This window comes from Pteropus medius, unplaced genomic scaffold, assembly GCF_902729225.1.
Source record: "Pteropus medius unplaced genomic scaffold, Ma_sr-lr_union100, whole genome shotgun sequence".
NCBI lineage: Eukaryota > Metazoa > Chordata > Mammalia > Chiroptera > Pteropodidae > Pteropus > Pteropus medius.
Genome location: NW_024351073.1, coordinates 14,337,282 through 14,343,802, shown reverse-complemented (window position 1 = coordinate 14,343,802; position 6,521 = coordinate 14,337,282). Strand labels below are relative to the sequence as shown.

Sequence of the window (6,521 nt, the reverse complement as noted above, 5' to 3'; positions counted from 1 at the left end):
AGGTATTCGGCTTAACAGAGATCATAGGGGGATGTGACTCAGATAAACAAATAAACAAAAACAAAATATAACCAAACCGAATGCAAATAAGAATTAAAGAGATGCAGGCTGAAAGCATGAAACAGTCCCACAGGCAAGAAAACAAAAGGCACTTACACTGGGCTTCTAAAAGAACAACGAAAATACCATGTCTACTAAAGCACGTTGTGTTTGAAGCAGGCTTTGAATCAGAATGCAAGCAGGTGCATAGCGTTTTGGAATTTGTCATGAAAAAGGAACCAGAGATGTTTCATTCAAAACAAAGACGAGCTTCAGGATGGGCATGAATGTCATCTCTCGATATATGAAAGGGATCCTGAAGAAAAGGTTCTGTTTATAGCTTCAATTAACAAACAACTTACAGAGCGGTGTTTATTGCTCATTCAAAGGAAACATTTCTTTAGAGTTAGAATTATCTAAATGGAATCCAAAGAAATAGTCATCATGAAATATGTTGCTTCTTGGAGTGGTAAATTCCTTGTCAAAAAGGTTTGTCTCTTGCTATTCTGCCCTCTTGTGAGACCAAAAACAGTGATCGGTACCCCCAGCGGGACTGGCCAGTTGATGTTTAGGATCTTTCAAACTAGGAAATAACTTGATTACCTTTCTATATCACTTCGTTCAACATTGCTCACAGATTCTTCAAATATTTATATAGCGCTTACTATGAGTACGACACTACAAGCTGGTGTTATATATTAAATCATCACCCGACTTAATTTATGAAGAGGGTAACATTATCTTTTATAAAACATTAGGAAAGTGAGGTGTAGAGAGGTTAAATACTGTGTGCACAAGCCCAGGATATTAAATGTAGATGTTAAAACAACCCAAACAATAATATTCTAAAATTTGGGTTTTCTAATTCTTTTTCTTCTAAAATATAAAGAGTACATAAACCTTTCAGTGTTTCTCATGGTGACTCGTACATTTTTGTAGAATCATAAAACCAAGATATTACATTTTATTATTGAGTAACCATCACATGAGACACCATTAGGAAATACTGCATATTTTTGATCCACTGTGGCTTAGTCTTATTATTATATTGTCATTTTTTCATCTTTATTAAACCTAAGTATGAAAACTTCGTTTACAAATCAGACCCAGTGCTATTTTTAAACGCTATTGTGTCTCACAGACTGCTGATATCTCACACTACATTTCTCTCCTCTAATTAAATGACTCAAAAATGTAAAATTTGCTTTTTGAAATGGCTAAACACATCAGGAGATGGTTTTCTTTCCCCTTTCCGAGAAAAAAAATATTCAAGCTGCCTGGCTTATGTGATGAAACGATGTAGATAACATGCACACGGAATAGTGCAAGGTGAGAGGGGAGAGTGACATGTAGATAGCTCCGATGATGATCTTGGCACTTTTATACTGTCTAAAGGCACTCTTACAAATTTGGAGGAACTAATTATTTTGTTTTAAACAGCAGATCTTTCTTAACTGCTGGCATAATGCTGTCATATCCTTTCTGATGAGTTAGCAGTTGCAATGCCAATACATTAAGCAGCATTTTGCAGATGAAAAGAGGCAGAATAATAATTCTGTTGAACATCACCAAGTAAGCAATATAATACTTTGTAACAGATCATTCATTATTATTTAGAACTGAGGATTATAAAACTGCAATAACATATATGTTTAGTATTTAAACAGCAAGAATAACATATATGTTTAGTATTTAAGCAGTACAGATGCTTAAGACCACCTGGACTGCATGCTTATGGAGGTATCACATACATTTATAGATGAATAAAAATGTGAGCAGTGTCAGCCAGAGTTCAAAGCACAGCAGCACTTCTCATACTTCCCTGTTCTAAAGCAAAATGATGTTTCCTCCATCTCAGACTTCCTTTTCTGCATTATGATCCAGGATGAGAAGCACCCTGTAACTATGGATAAATAAAATTTGAAATCAAACTGAAGTAATTAAACTTAATTCCCACATAATTTTTATTTTAACATTGTGTGTACATAACAGACTGAATATCTTTGGACACCATCTTCAGCTTCTAAATTTTGAACTTCAGAAGTTCAGTAAAGAGTTTTCAGTAACAATTCTATGTAAAAAAAAAAAAAAAGAAAAAAAAAAAAGAAAATTCTCCTGAGATTTAGATTTCTTATTTGCACAGCAATCGTTGAAAGTAGCATACTTCAAATCAGATATAATCTGTTACATTTTGAGAAAGAAAACATTTGGAAAAAGGAGACATGATTTTTTTTCTCACGTGAAAACATTGCATGGCAACTCACTGAATAGCATGAAACAATGGCTAACTTAATAAAATATTTAATTTTCAGGAAAAAATAGTACATCAGACGAAAATTGATAGTGCCAATCTCCTTTCAGCAAACGTTCGTTGTTTCCTAACGTTTTAACTCTTTTTAAATACTTTATGTGTTCATTTACAGTATGGATTCTTAATTTCAGCACTATTACCATTTCGGATTTGTTCTTTCTTTGATGTGAGAAGCTGCCCGGTGCATCTCGGATATTTATCAGCAGCCCCGGCCTTGACTCACTAGATGCCAGTAGCAGCCCTTCAGTCATGGCAAGAAGTAATGTTGCGAACTTTGCCAAATGTCCCCTGGGGGTCAAATCCTCCCTGGTTGAGAACCACAGATTTAAGGCCACCAGAGTCTGTGCCATGTACCCTTTCCTATAATATCTGAGATTTTCCTTTTGTCTTTTGCCCATTGACCTTCCTCCACATTCCTTTGCCTCCATTATAATTTAACTCTCATTTCTCTACTTTAGAGAAATTAACACCCGCCCCCGCCGCTATAAAAATAGCTCTATTTGTAGGAATCATACACTAACTCCTCTTCCTCCTGCTACCATGTCCCTCACCAGAACACATGGCTTGGTGAGGGACTGGAGGCCAGATTTCCGCCATTGTTCACCCACTGGACAAGGCGTGCCATGCAGTGAACTGACTCTGCAAAATAACCTGGGGCTCTGTTTATAATATGATAATATGCCATTTTTACATGGGTTGTGTAGAACTCATAAATTAATGTCTCCATAGTGACAACATAATAGTGGGTGGTTGTGTTTCCAGGAGAGTCTTCAAAAATCAATTTGCCCATAAATCATTTGAAATCTCTGAATGGTAATTTCCTGCATTCTGAGATCTTGTAACAGGAATCCATGCTGTAAGTTTTCAAATAAGGAGATAAAATGGAAAGACAGCTGACTGTCCTTCTTCTGATTCAGTCTGATAAAAAATGTTTAAAATTAAAATGTCTTAGCTTATATATTTATGCCATTTTTTTTCCCAATGGCCCTAAAACTTACATTTACAGAAGTTTCCTGAAGTTCAATATGTGTCAGCTGTTTTTTATGAGAGGGCATGGCATCTCTTCAACATTTCTCCTTTAGCCTGGCTAGAAGAGATGGCTGGGACAGCCACTGCCGTTGGCCCATAACTTCCAGATTCCTTGGCCCCCATGTAAAAGCTGTGTGCTGGGAATGTGAAGCTGCTCTGTGACAGCTTTGGGCTGATGAACTCTGTACCATTTTGCTGGAGAGAAAGATTCTGTCTAAAAATTGAGTTTTTTGGTGATTTCAAGTTGTATGTAATCATAAATAATACAGGCAGTGCAGCTAGTCACAAAAAAGCAGGAATCTAGTAAAAGAAAATTTCAAATTCTAGAAATTGTCTTTGCCTTAAGGCTACAAAGCTTTCCCTAAAGTCGAGGAGAGTGCAAGGGGCATGGAGAAAGGTCTTAATGCCATGTCTATACCTGTGCTCATTGACTCAAGTAATTGGTCTAAAAATGTTGGCAGAGCATCTTTGAAATCAACAGATTCATAAAGCTTAAATTTTTTATTTACTATTTTATGTACTATTTACTAAATTTATTTACTATTTATTAATAGTAAACGTGAATCGTTAAACATTTTTTCTAGCCAAGTTAATTCTAGTATCCTGAAATCCTTCAACATAGATAAAAATAGATATCATTTTATAGATAAAGCAGTTTAAAAGGTTTTGAGTAAGCTGCCAAATAATGATGACGAGAACACCTTAAATTCACTGAATCCTCCTGAAATTTCTTTCTCTGTGCTAACACCAATGATGTTCTTTACATCAATAATGTTTTATATAATTTACCCATATAACAATCACTTGGGATCAAAAATATGATCCTTGTTTAACAGAAGAGGAAACTCTGTTTTAGAAAAAGAAAATCACTTAGCTAGACTCAAATAAGCATTTAAAATGTAGAGGCAGAATTCATATCACAGCATTTGATTCCACATTCCATCTCATCACACTGTGTTCCAAGTCTACTTTTCTTATCTTCCTTCCCTTTACTCATCATCCTGCCCTACCAAGGTCATGAGGAGATATTGATGAATTAACATACTCTAGATATTTTCTCCTTTTTTTAATAATATGTCCTAGACATTATTCGTTTTAATAAAAATTATATAAGTAAAGATTTAATATTTGCTTACTCTCTTATTACATGTTTTTTGGGTTTTTTTTGTTTTGTTTTGTTTTTTATCATATTAATCTACCAAAGAGTTCAGTGGTTACCCAAGATCTTAGGGGGGACTGTCTAGATTTTCCCTATCAGAATTACCCCAGCTCTTACTCTAAACTTTTTTAACATCATACATCAATATTGTCTTTTTTTCTAATGTTCTGTCATTGTCCTGTTAGGCAGTGGGTTAATTTGTGGTAAGGTGACAAGATTTCACAAACATTTTAAGAAGGACTTTCCGAAAACACTTTGCTGAAACTCAAAGGAGTCTCAGTGTGTCTGCTGACAGTTCAAGGCATCATCTCCGGCTGCTAATGCAGTTTTTTTTTTTGGTTATGGAGGTTTTCAATCTCTTTTAAGTCATGCCACATAAGTGTCTGTTCATGTGCCACACACGGGTTTCATCAGAAAGAACAGACATGAGAAATATAACAGCAAATAATTTTCAGGGAACATCACAAATTTGCCTTTATTACTTCATAAATTCTGAATTCAAGTGTATAGTAGTGATTATGGCAAGGTTGTACTGTAGGTCAAGAATAGGTCCTTTGTCCAAGACATAGTCACTTTATAGTTAAAAGGAATTAAAGTTATACAAAAATAGGAAACACAAAGCATCTATGACTGCAGACTATTTAAGATCTATACTATACTATATTTATATACATCTAGATGATTGGTTTATTTTGTATTAGGAACTTTTTAATTTTACTGTTCTAATAATATAAATAACTCCTGCAATTAAATACCATATAGTTAGAAGAGGCATTAAATTACTTCTTGACTAATTCAACCTTGAGTTATGTTTAAACATAAGGCCATAATCCAAGAATCTTCAGTCATCAAACCTAAAAACACTTGCAACATTGGCAATTACCAAACACTCCCTCCACATGACCTGTACACAGTTTTTCCTTTCTCTAATTTCTCTCTAGGTAGACTCACACATATTGCTACATTATAATTAATTTAACAGATAATGAGTGAGACAGTATCTATTAGTTAGTAGAGAACTCATTTTCTAGTATAAGATGAACAAAACACAAACATATACATATATTTATACATATAGCATATATATATATATATATACATACATACACACAAATATATATTCATATGCTGTGAAGAAACATGTAATACTATAGATATTATGAAGAAAATAAAGGAAGTATAAGGAAATAGAGAGTGAGATACCTAGCTAAGAATAGTGATTTTGAGATGGCGTCATCAAGATCATCTCACCTGAGTAGAAGAGATTTGACCAGATACCTATAAAAAGTGAAGGAACCAGTCATGAGGGAAAGAACAGTTAAGCTAGAGTGAATAGAGAATGTCAGGCACTGAGACAGAGACATCCTTAGTATCTTCATGAAAAATCAAGGATGCTGGAAGAGAATATCCTGAGCAGTGGGAGTACAAGATGGAGGGTAGGTTGTAGGCCATTGTAGGCATTTAAGGTCAATGAATTTGATGCGTAAAATGAGAAAGGATTTTGATGGTCTTAAGGAAGAGATATGATTTTATTTAACCTTTAAAAGGATCATTCTAGCTACTGTGTGGATAGTAGACCATTTAGGAGAGAGAATAGAAAGGTAGAAAGTCTAGGAAGCTATTTTAAAAGTCCTGGTAGAAATTATAGTAACTTGTCTACGGCCATGCCTCCCTGAACAAACCCAATCCTGTCTGATCTCAGAAGCTAAGCAGGTTTGGGCCTGGTTAGTACCTGGATGAGAGACCACCTAGGAAGACCAAGTGCTATAGGCATAAAAAAAAAAGAAAAAAGAAATTATAGTAATTTGAACTTGGGATAGCTGTGGTGATAACAGAAGCAGTCGGAATCTGACAATATGTTGAAGATAGAGCCCATGAGATGTGTTGATAGATTCATGTGAGGACTGAAAGCAACACAGAAGTTCATGACATCACATTTTTTGGCTTTAGTCACTGGAAGAATGGGCTTTCTCTATCGGAATT

General features: G+C 34.9%; 1 pseudogene; it reads left to right on the top strand.

Annotated features, from left to right (window-relative positions):
- The first annotated feature begins 6,192 nt into the window (after positions 1–6,192).
- On the top strand, positions 6,193–6,311 carry LOC120586462 (uncharacterized; annotated as a pseudogene).
- The last annotated feature ends 210 nt before the right edge of the window (positions 6,312–6,521 follow it).